The following is an 11,635-nucleotide window of genomic DNA, read 5'->3' on the forward strand; positions in this document are numbered from 1 at the left end:
GAGCTGGCCAGTTTCTGCCTTGTGCTGAGCCTCACAGGATTAACGCTGTGAGCCACTTCACACATTATACGATGGCTTTGAGGGTTCAGTGAGGTCGCAGGTGTATGTGCCTTGTCTAGGGCCTGGCCAAGAGCATGCATGCATGCATGCTATGCAGTGGCTGCTACTAAGTGGAGTATGAGGTGTAGTAGCCAGTGGTGGGCAGCGTGTGTGATCGTACATGAACTCGGAAAGTGCGCTGTTTCTATTGAACTTTGCGCTCCAGGTCAGAGGAGGGCATGGTGGGTGTGTTGAACGTCTGCTCCCAGCACTGTGGAGCTCCTTTGAGTCTGGGATTACTGACATTCTCCCTCCTTATTCTCTCCTCAGCTTCACCTCAACAGCATCAAGAAGCTGTCCACCATCGCCTTGGCCCTTGGAGCAGAAAGGACCCAAAGTATACTCCTCTCCTTCCTTACAGGTGGGGACTCTTGGGGCCCTGTGCTGTGGGGGTGCCTGGAGATGGCTTCTGCTTAATAAGAGAAGCCCATGGTGGGGGCCCTGGATGATGGGGTACAGAGGCTGAGGGGCAGATAGACAAGCTTTATGTACTGCAGGACTGTGTTGAGGGGAAGGCTGAGGAAGAGAAAGGTGGAGGCAGAATGTCCTCTCGAAAGTCGGCTGGAAGGCAGCCGCAGACCAGAGTGAGACTCCCAGCCTGAGACATGCCTTGGGCTCTGCCAGGAGGACACAGTCGTGTTACTCGTATTAGAGATATGGAGAGCGTTCAGTCTGTTTAACACCTAAGTGTCGGCTGGGAGGACAGTCTCATCAATGTTCTGCCTGCCTGGATGGAAAGAACTGGGGCTTGGGATGGGGGGAATGTGGGAGCTTCAAACCAAGAGCTGCCGGGTATCCAGACACAATGGGCTCAGAGCCCCAAGGGACTTTAGGTCCCTTCTTTGGACTTGCTGCCTGGGAGCATCTCCAGTTGCATGTGGCAGGTGCCGTGTCCTTTGGGAAAAGGTGGTGCTGTCCAGACAGAAAAGCAGAAGCCTCAGTCTCACGCCAGCAGAACATACAGGATTGGTTTTGTTAGCAATTACTGCAGCATGATCGTGAGGTAGAGCAAAATGCCAGGCTGGCATCTTAAAGTATAGCAGTGTAGTGTCGCGGTTCTGGAGGTGGTGCTCTGAGCACTGGGTGCTGCACTTCCATTGGTAAGTCCTAGGTCTGAATGGAAGAATCCCAGAGATCACCTTTGCCCTGGCCTGCCCTGCCCAGCCCTGAGGCCTGAGACTGTGGCTAGGCTTGGCACTGTCTTCAGGTAGAAGCCAGGCACAGAGGACGGTGGTTGGGGCAGTCTGGGGGAGGGACAGCCTGCAAAGGCTCCAGGAGGCAGTAGCTGAACGAGTCTGAACAGATAGAAAAGGATTTTTGGCGGAGAACAGTGCTGAGAGTGTAAGCTGTACCTGAACAGGAAATCTGCTTGCCACAGTGTTGCATGGGATGGGACTCTGTCTCCCTACCCTATGGGGTGTAGAGTGGCCCTGTCATGCAGTGCTCCCCCACCCAACCCAAGCTCGTATCTTGTTCTCTGTGCTGGCCATATGGGAAAACTCTGGGTTCTGACAGCAAGCTTGTGATCTTGGGGCCAGGATACCAGGGTGCGGGGGCCCCTGAGTGTGCTGTGATGGGAATGCCCTGCCCCTCCAGATACCATCTACACTGAGGATGAGGTCTTTCTGGCCCTGGCTGAGCAGCTGGGACCCTTCACGGGCCTGGTGAGGGGTCCAGAGTATGTTCACTGCCTGCTGGTGAGTGGCATGCGTGGTCCTTGCTCCCATCCCCGGGGCAGAGACAGGAGCCATGGAGCTGGGATGGTAGAGGGGGGGGCTGCTGTCCAGGGGGATGGCCTCTGGGCTGGAGGGCTGAGCAGAGCATCAGTGCCACCCACCCCTGCAGCCCCCACTAGAGTCTCTGTCCACCTTGGAGGAGACGGTGGTGCGGGAAAAGGTAGTGGAGTCCTTGTGGGCCATCTCCCACAAGCACTAGCCCTCTGACCTCGTAGCCCACTTCGTGCCCCTGGTGAAATGGCTAGAGGGGGGTGACTGGTTCGCCTCCCACACCTCAGCCTGCTGCCTCTTCTCCATCTGCTACCCATGAGTGTCTGGCGCTGTGAAGGCAGAGCTCCACCAGTGAGTCCCGGGATCCCTTGCCACCGCCTGCCCAACTGCCCCTGGCTGTATCCTCGGATCAGCTCACCTGCTGGGCCTCAGTGGCAGTACCCTCCCCTCCATGGGTGCCTGAATGTGCAGTAAACCTACCTGCTGCTCCGTTGAGCTGCCCAAGCTGAAGGCCCCCCCTCTCTTCCTCCTATCCTGCGTGAGGCCTCCAATGCCCTGGGCAGCAACCATGGAGCCCAATGGTCCACGCCCTCTGATCGCTCTGGGTTCCTTGAGTTCCTCCTGCCTAGTGCCACTCTGGATCCCCAGGTACTTCCAGAACCTCTGCTCAGATGACAACCCCATGATGCAGCGGGCTGCAGCTTCCAAGCTGGGGGAGTTCGCCAAGGTCCTGGAGCTGGACAATGTCAAGAGTGAGATCATCCCCATGTTCTCCAACCTAGCCTCTGATGAGCAGGTGGGTCTCTGCTCCGCCCTTCCTCCTCCCCCCCTTGGACCTTCCCCCATCCTGCCACTGTGCCCTCTGCCCTTATGCCCCATGGGCACTCAGCACCCCTTCTGAGAGAAGAGATGTTTGAACCCTGGGAAAGGCTGGCTTTGAGCCATGACCCATTCTAAAACTCCCCTATGGCCTTACTTTCCCCCGTGCAGTCTATGCCATTCGTGAGGCAGCCACCAGCAACCTCAAGAAGCTGGTGGAGAGGTTCAGGAAGGAGTCAGCACATGCCACCATCATCCCCAAGGTGCTGGATATGTCTGGAGACCCCAACTACCTGCACCGCATGACAACCATCTTCTGCATAAACATGAGTGCGGCACACGTGCCAACTGTACCCAGGAGCCGGCTTGCCAGGGGAGGGGCACGCACATCCCTGCCGTGACACCAAGCTTGGGAGTGGAGAGGCCCGAGGCCAAGGCCAGTGGTACACATCTGGAGCTGGGCGGACTCCTGGCATCTGACACCCTTGGCCTGGGCGTGGGTGAGCTGGTGTGAGATACACCATTGGCTGCATGTTCAGAGTTGAGCTTATTGTAAATCATAGTCTCGGGGAGGTGGTGTCAGTTGTGTGCAACCTTTGGATGCCAGAGAGGTTTTGCTCAGCCTCACCACCCGGGCCCAGGTGCCAGTCACTGACTGTACTGATTGTGTACACGTGCTTGCCAGGTTCTGCCGGAGGTGTGCGGGCAGGATATCACTACCAAGTACATGCTGCCCACTGTCATGCGCATAGGAGTGGACCCCGTTGCCAAGGTCCCCTTCAATGTGGCCTAGTCCCTGCAGAAGATCAGGCCCATCCTCCACAACAGGTGAGCTGGGACTCGCTGTTCTTATGCTCCTCTCCAGCTACACTGTTTCTTCCTTTGTGGTGATACTGAGGGTTGACCTCGCTAGGCAAGCATTCAGCCACTTGAGCCATGCCCCAGCACTTTTTGCCTTGGTTATATTTCACAGAGTGAATGTGTGGCCCAGGCTGCCCGGTCTGTGCATGCTGCTCACACCGCTAGGATAACGGGTGCCACCACGCCCAGCTATTGCTAGGGCTTCCTCAGTGGCTGGGATTCCAGATGTACACCACTGTGTTCAGCTGCCACTGCTCCCTGCTGCTTCCTGCCAGTGTCGGCTTCACTGTAGACTGAGGAGTCGGCAGTGGCATTGGCAAGCCTTATGGGCAGGCGGGTGTGAAGGGAAGGGAGGTGAGGGGTGGCTCAGCATCGCTAGCCATCTGGAGGTGCAAGTTGTAATTCGGCAGGGGTGGCCAGACCTGAACTGAGTTCCCAGCTGTGGGCCCCATCTGCCTCATGCTTCAGCCCTTTCCCCTCTGCTTCCAGCACACTGCAGAACGAGGAAAAGCTGGTCCTAGAGAAGCTGACCCACGACCAGGATGTGGACGTCAAGTACGGTGCCCAGGAGGCCTTGGCTGGTGCAGGTTGGGGGTGGGGGGCAGTGGCAGGTGGGAGGGTTGGTGGTGCCCAGGCAGGCGACGTGAGGGACAGAGGATGGCAGTGCCCAGGCAGGGGCTAGGGGGCCAGACATGCTGGTGGATGGGGAGAGGGTGGTGGGGCCTGGGCAGGGGCGCAAGAGGGCCAGGCTGGACTTCTGTGCCATCCCATTCCTGTTCCTTCAGTTTTGTCTCTTGCCTGATGCTGGAAGAAGAGCCAGTGCTTGGGCCTCCAGTGCCCAGCCTTCAGCCCACCCTCGGCTCAGGCCTCCCTGAGCTCCTCCTTCATGTAGCCAGTGAATTGCTGACAGCCCTCCCTGTGCATGGCCTGATCCCAGACCTGGACCCACTCACGTTCCCTGAGCAGCCTGGGGAGACATCGCCCGGCCCCCCCCCAAAGGCTGAGGGACACACGGTGGGATGGACAGCAGCCAGGAGGAAGGCGCCACTCCTGCCCTGTAGAGAGAGACACGAGCATCTGGGTCACTGCCTCTTGCTGCTGAGATGGGAACCCCATCCCCACTTGCCTCCCACCTTCCTCCCCTTCCTTCCCCCCACCCCCACCCCGGTGGTTTATTTGTGTCAACTGTACTGTTTATATTTTATTCCTTTTTTCCCTCTTTTCAAAAAGAAATAAAGGTGTAGAAACAGTCGGCCTTCAGGTCTTAGTGGGTGTTGGGGGGAGTGTCCTGCGGCCTTGGTCTCTGCCCTTTTCTGTGAGGACAATTAGTCCTAAACACTCACACTGAGTGTCCTGACCCCTAGGCATGCTGCCTGCCGTGGCAGAGCTGGCCAAGGACCCAGGCTGCCTGTGGAGGCCCTACTGTTCACATCCTCCTATTATTCACATCCTCCTACTGCTCAAGTCCTCTTACTGTTCACTGAGCCATACCCCTGCCCTGGGAAAATCATCCATTTTTTTGATGAGCACATAGCATTGTCTCAAAGCCAATTGATATACAACATAAAACTGACAGTATTTTCCAGATCTGTATACACCTGTCTGAACTGTAAAGCAGTGTCCTGGCTCTACCCTGTGCCTGTCAGCCAGGAGGGAGAGCTGGCCCGGCCCAGTTATAAACCAACACTGAATAGAGATGACACACTTCACCAGCCAAGACTGAAAACTGCAAGTTCCGAGTGGAAAACTGTCGCAAGCAAATGGGAACAGACCTGAAATGGAGCCCCAGTTGCTTGTCCCATGAGAGCAGGGGAGACATCAAACCCAAGTTAGGTTGATGAGATAAAGACCGTTAACTTCTGCTGACAAACAGCGAGCCAGCCCACAGATGCCTACTGCTGCCCCAGTTTCATGAACTAGTACTACTGGATGCCGTGAACCTGTAAGTCCAGACCAAGTTAGAATGTTGGCTTAAGACACCCTCTCATCAAGAGATAGGCTGTCGAGCCCAAAGTCAGCCATAAGACTTAAGGATCAAATGAAGGAACAAGTTTACAAATTCAAGAATCAAAACCATACCACAACTTTCCAGAACCTCTTGGATGAAGCAAAAGCTTCTCTGAGGGAATTTACCGCTGTGTGGGCCTGCCAGGAAAAAAGTCAGGTGTCTCAAATGCAATCAATGATGAAGCACAGTCTAAAAACAAACCCAGAACAGTGGATACAAAGAGAATCATAAAAATCACGATAGAGCCAGCCAGGAACTGATGACTGCTCACCACTAATCAGAGCTACTTAAGAAGCTCAGATCTGAGGACTGTGGTTCAAAGGCATCAGAAAAGTCAATGAGGCTCATTTTCAATAAACTATCCCCAGAATGTACAAAGCAGAGCTGTGGCTCAAGTGGTAGCGCACTAGCCTGGAGCGAAAGAAGATTAGCAACAGTGCCCAGGCCCTGAGTTCAAGCCAAAGGACAGGCACACACATAAACACACACACACACACACAGACACACAAAAATCAGGGTAAAAATGAAAGAAATGGAGATTAAAAGAACAATGTAAAAAAAAAAATAAGTGAAAGAAGCTGAGCTCTGGTGGCTCACTCCTGTATTCCTAGCTACTCAGAAGGCTGAGATCTGAGGATCATGGTTCAAAGCCAGCTGATTCAGCAAAGTCCATGAGACTCATCTCCAATCAACCACCAGAAAACTGGAAGTGGCGACTGTGGCTCAAGTGATAGAGTGCACACCTTAAGCTGAAGAGCTGAGGGACAGTGCCCAGGACCAAAATTCAAGCCTCAGGACTGACAAAAAAAAAATCAGTGAAGGTAAGAACTTTCTTTGGGAAGATAGCTAAGACTCACAAGCCTTCAGCCAAGAACAGTGAAGACATCAACTAAAAAAACTAGAATATCATAACAGTTTAAATTCAAGTTGTCACTGAAATATAGTAGAAAATTAATCCAACACATTAGTAAACATACAAGAAATGGATTCACCTCTTTGCACGTTGGACCCCTCAGGTTTGATCCAAGATGATTTTAGTCACCTAACTTCATCTTTAATCAAGCAGTAAATAGAGTCGCTGATGGGTTACACCAGGTGTTCAGAGTTACCACCAATGCCTCTCAGACAGGTTCAAAAACTAGCAAAGGAAGAATGCTACCAAACTCCCTCTCATATCAAAATGAGAACAGACTAGAGACAGGATTAGACACCCATTTCCTTGAAGAGCACAGATGTAAAATATTTAATATACCTGCAAGAAATTTCAACAATGCATTTAAAGATCAGCACCATGCCCACGTTGCATTCCACCCAAAACTGCAAGTGTGGCTCAACCAGTCCTGGATAATTTGAAGAATAAGTCCCTGGACACTTGTGGATCCCACCTGTCATCTTAGAGACTGAGGCTGAGATCTGAGGATCACAGTTCAAAGCCAGCCTGGGCAGAAAAGTCCAGGAGATTCTTCAGTTCCCTACCAGAAAACTGGAAGTGGCACTAAGCTCCAAGTGGTAGAGCACTAGCCATGAGTAAAAGAGCTCAGGGACATCAACCAGGTCCTGAGTTCAAGCCCCACAACTGATTTCATACCCACACCCGCCAAAAATTCATTATAACAAGGATCCATCTGCTTTAAAGCTTTCTCTGCCAAGGCACTATCAGCTGTAAGAAGTGAGTAGTTAGGGATTTTAATGAAGTAGAAACAATGGGAAGGTAGATACAGTCTGGCAGGGACCTGACAAGGCAAGGTGTGTGCAGTGTGCAATAGTGGCCACCATCACGCCAGGACTCAGCTGTGACCCAGGAACAGAAGTCAGATGGCGCCTGTCCTAGGGGTCAGTCAATGGTTACTCCCATATCTGAACTAGCATGAGCGCTTCCCCCCAAAACCTCCCCGGGACTTTCTTGGCCCTTCTGAATTCCGCTGTTTTCATCACAATGGCAGCCATTGGCCAGGGTGGTTGTTTTGTGAGGATGGCAAACAGTGTGGCCTGCTCTACCAGCAGGAAGTGCACAAGGGATCGGGACAGAGCCCCCAAGCTAAGGGTGCAGGGAGTGAGGGAGAGCTGACCTCCCAGCTGGTTCACGGGCTGACCCATTTTTCTTGGAAGGCTTTGTCAGGAGCTTCAACTCATCCCCAGGAGTAAGAGGTGAGCATGTCTCATCCTTCCTGGATATTGAGCATAGTCACCAGGTGCTGCTGTGAATGAAGCCAAGTCAGGAGCTGGCTGTGAGCTCTGGCTGGCAGGTGTGCAGCAGGGGAGCAGGAGTCCGGTGGCCAGCCACTGTGTGGCAAGGACACAGGGAACAGGAAAGGGATTCATACAAGATAGTGGCATAGAACCGAGGGTGCTCAGGAAGAAAGGAGACAGAGATGGAGGAAGACAACCTGAATGTGCGAACTCTCCAGAAGTAAGAAGTCCAGGCAGGGCTGCATGTCAGCATGACGATGCGCAGCTGTGCTTCCAGTGGACTGCAGGGATGCATGGGATGCAGAGCCTAACCTTGAGCTGAAGAGCTCAGGGACAGTGCCGAGGCCCAGAGTTCAAGCCCCAGGGCTGACCAAAAAAAAAAAAAAAGGAAAAGTGGGAGGAGCATTGCTGAGAGCTGTGGGGTAGGGGAAGCACAGGGCTTGGGTTGTCTTGGATTTGGATCCTGCTCAAGACAGAAAGTGAGGTCAGTAGAGTGTGGGGAGCTCCTGGGGAGCGAGTGCTGACAGGGGGTGGAGTGAGGACAGGGAAAGCCTGCGTCCCCTCACAAGGCAGGGAGCTGGTGGAGGACACACGCTGCCCCTAGGTCAGGAGGCTAAGTCCACATCCACACTCTCCAAGGTGACACAGACGGGGAAGACCTCTGGGGACAGGAACATCAGGGTCAGGAGAGGAACAGGTGTGTGTGAGGTTAATGATGACACCACACAGCTCCCCAAGGAGACCAGAGCATGAGTGTGTTGGGTGGAATGACTTTAGGCTGGATTAAAGGCATGGGGCAGGTACAGAATCTGGCTAAAGCGAGTGTGGGGGGAGGGAGTGCAGGGATGGCAGGGCTTGTGGTTCAAGCCTTTCTGTGGTGGCCTGGCTGTGGAAACTACAGGATCAGGAGGAGGTGCCTGGCTCAGAGCCCAGAGTCCACTCAGCACCGGGCATAGTCCCTGGCTGACTCCTGGTGGCAGGCCTGCCATCTGCTTGCTTTCCTTTTCTGTGCTGGTCCCAGGATTTGAACTCAGGGCTTGTGTCCTATCCCTGAGCTTTTGTTCTCAGGGCTGATGACTGTCCCCGGGACATCAGTGCTACTTCTGGCTTGCTGTCACCTTTCAATTCATTCCTGAGAAGAAAAGGGTGGAGGTGGAGAGCCCTGGACAGGAGACCCCTCCTCACATTCAGCACAGCAGCCCTGACCTGCACCCCAGAGGCTGTGGTAAAGGGACCTCATAACAAGGGACATGAGGAGCACTGCAGGAAATGTCACAATAGCCAAGCAAGGGACTTTCTCAAGGAGCCTTCGTGTTTTAAAAACAACTTTATATTAACAAAGGTGCTTTTCAGAAGTACACTTAAGGTGCTTGTTGAATTAGCAGAGTCTAGAGATATGTAACATAGACTGCCAAGAAAAAGAAAGAGTTGTGAAAATAAATTATGTGTAAGAAATAAGCAAGGACAAGACTAATGGAGTAACTGCCAGGAAGGAGTCTTGATGTTTGTGGTTAGTGCTACACCAGCAGGACTTCCTTCCTTCCTTCCTTCCTTCCTTCCTTCCTTCCTTCCTTCCTTCCTTCCTTCCTTCCTTCCTTCCTTCCTTCCTTCCTTCTTCCTTCCTTCTTTCCTTCCTTCCTTCTTTGCTGGCTTGCCCTCTCTCTTCTCTGTCTGTCTCTGTCTGTGTGTCTGTGTCCCTCATTCTCTCTTTCCTTCTTTGTGCCAGGCCTGGGGCTTGAAATTTGGGCCTCCATTCTGTCCCTGGGAAATTTGACTCAAGGCTAGTGCTCTACCACTTCAGTCACAGCACCACCTCCATGTTTGTTTGCGGGGTTTTTTGGTGGTTTATTGGAGATGAGAGTCTCAGAGAGTTTTCTGCCTAGACTGGCTTTGAAATGTGATCCTTTGATCTCGCCTCCTCATGAACTCAGAACACAGGCATTAATCACTGCACCCAGCTGCTATTTTCTTTTCTTTATTTTTTTTTTATTGTGGGAATACCCTGCAGAGAAGTTACAATTATATGGCAAGATAACGAGTACGTTTCTTATCAAGTATTGTTGCCTCCTCTTTGTTTCTCATTCCTATCCGTTCCCAAACTCCAGCCCTCCCCCAACCTGATTCCCCCCACACACACCAAAGTTGTAAAGTTCATTTTTCGACATAACGACTGTACATCTCATTGTTGCAATGGGTCCACCTGTATCCCTAGTTAAATGAGTTGTTTTTTCCCTTCCACTCCACAAAATATACCAACATCAAATACAGTGAAAGCATGGGTTATACTGTGGGGGAAGGACATACAAAGCAACATAGAAATCATCTTATAAATATGATAGAAACAATTGCCACGTGCTATTTTCTTTCCAACTACTTTCTTCTCCAGAACAGAAAGGGCTTTAAGAATTATTTGTTTCATTGCATAGGGAACTTTAAGAAAGAAAGAAAAAAAATCAAAAGACTCAAAATGGAATTAGGAAAACATGTAAAGTGAGTTTAACCAGTTTATCTTGAATTTGATACGACTACCATTTAATGGGGCAGATTCTCTGGAAGAAGTTGACATGAACTAATAAGCATTAGTTCAAAATCTAACATTTCCACTTTCATATAATTTTGTTGGCCAGCACAATAGAGACAGATGAACACACACACAGATATATAGCACACAAATGTGCAGATGTGGACCTGTGTGCACACTTCTATCTCTCAGCAGATGACTTTTATCTAGGTATGGAGATTGTTGAATGGACAAGCGAAGATCAGCAGAGATGCAAGCTTGGTGGTCCTCAGGGCAGGACCACTTTCTTCTTCTTTGTGCAGGTGAAGAGGAGGCTGCAGGGAGTGGAATGTCTGCTCATGAGCAGGAAAGGGCTGAGGGATGGGAAACAGCCTGTAGCAAACACCGAGATATGGTGCAGCACTGGGCTGGGGTTGTAAATCACAGACAAGCAAATCTGACAGATGCAGGACATGGTATAACAGGAGACAAAGGCGCTCAACAGGAAGAGGATGATTATGGTAGCTCTGGACTCGAGAGAGGATCTGGTGGAGACGCTGATCCTCTGGATGTGTCTCATTCTCTGCTTGTGTCTGTACAGGATAAAAAGCATGGAGGTGCTGGCCCAGAGCATGAGCCCCAGACATAGAACATCAGGCAACGAGAGCATGGCCATATACAGCACATCAGCAGCTGGGTCCTGACGCACGGAAGAACAGTATCCATAGGCCTTAAAGCTCGTCATGTTTTCGTATGCTTTGGGTCCAGTCATGAACTTGATATTAACAATGCTCACCAGGAGGAAAACCCCCCAGCTGAGGTAGACGGTGGAGACAATGTGCTTGTGGGCTCTCCCCTTCAGTCCTGCCCACCTGGAGTGCCCCTGGCTGATGCTGAGAGCAAGGAAGATGCTCAGGGAGCAAGTGCTAACAATCGACACCCCCCTGCCCACTCGGTGAAGATAGGAGACCATTTTGCACCGCACATCATTGAAGAAATTTCTCCAGCCCCAAGCCACCATGGTTAGGGGAACACCCCTACACAGAAGACTTAGGAAGTTGGACACAATTGAGTGCCTAAGAATCAAGTCTGTGGCTCTCATCCTGTTCCCCATGCAGGAAAGGAATAGACAGTTTGAGAGAAGAGACAAATTACCTACAAACCAAACCACAGTCTGGGCTAAGAGGGTCACCCCCATAAACACATGAGCATCTCCCATCCTCTCTGTTCCTTGAGTCTCATTCAGAGGCCCTGGCTTGGGAAACTGAGGCCTGCATGGTGCCAAGGGAACACAATATTTTCCTTCCAACGTTCAGACCACTGGAAATAATCTCCTACTGTCTCTCATGTATTAGGAAAAATCCAATTCTATTCATCCATCAGGAAGAGGAAGATGGCATGTCCAGAGAAATGGGTGAACCTGGAGAAATA

The 11,635-nt window shown here is 51.7% G+C and overlaps 1 pseudogene; it reads left to right on the top strand.

The window, feature by feature from the left end:
- The first annotated feature begins 220 nt into the window (after positions 1–220).
- On the top strand, positions 221–11,231 carry LOC122125544 (annotated as a pseudogene).
- The last annotated feature ends 404 nt before the right edge of the window (positions 11,232–11,635 follow it).

This window comes from Dipodomys spectabilis, unplaced genomic scaffold (genome assembly GCF_019054845.1).
Source record: "Dipodomys spectabilis isolate Male_0828 unplaced genomic scaffold, ASM1905484v1 ptg000266l, whole genome shotgun sequence".
Lineage (NCBI taxonomy): Eukaryota > Metazoa > Chordata > Mammalia > Rodentia > Heteromyidae > Dipodomys > Dipodomys spectabilis.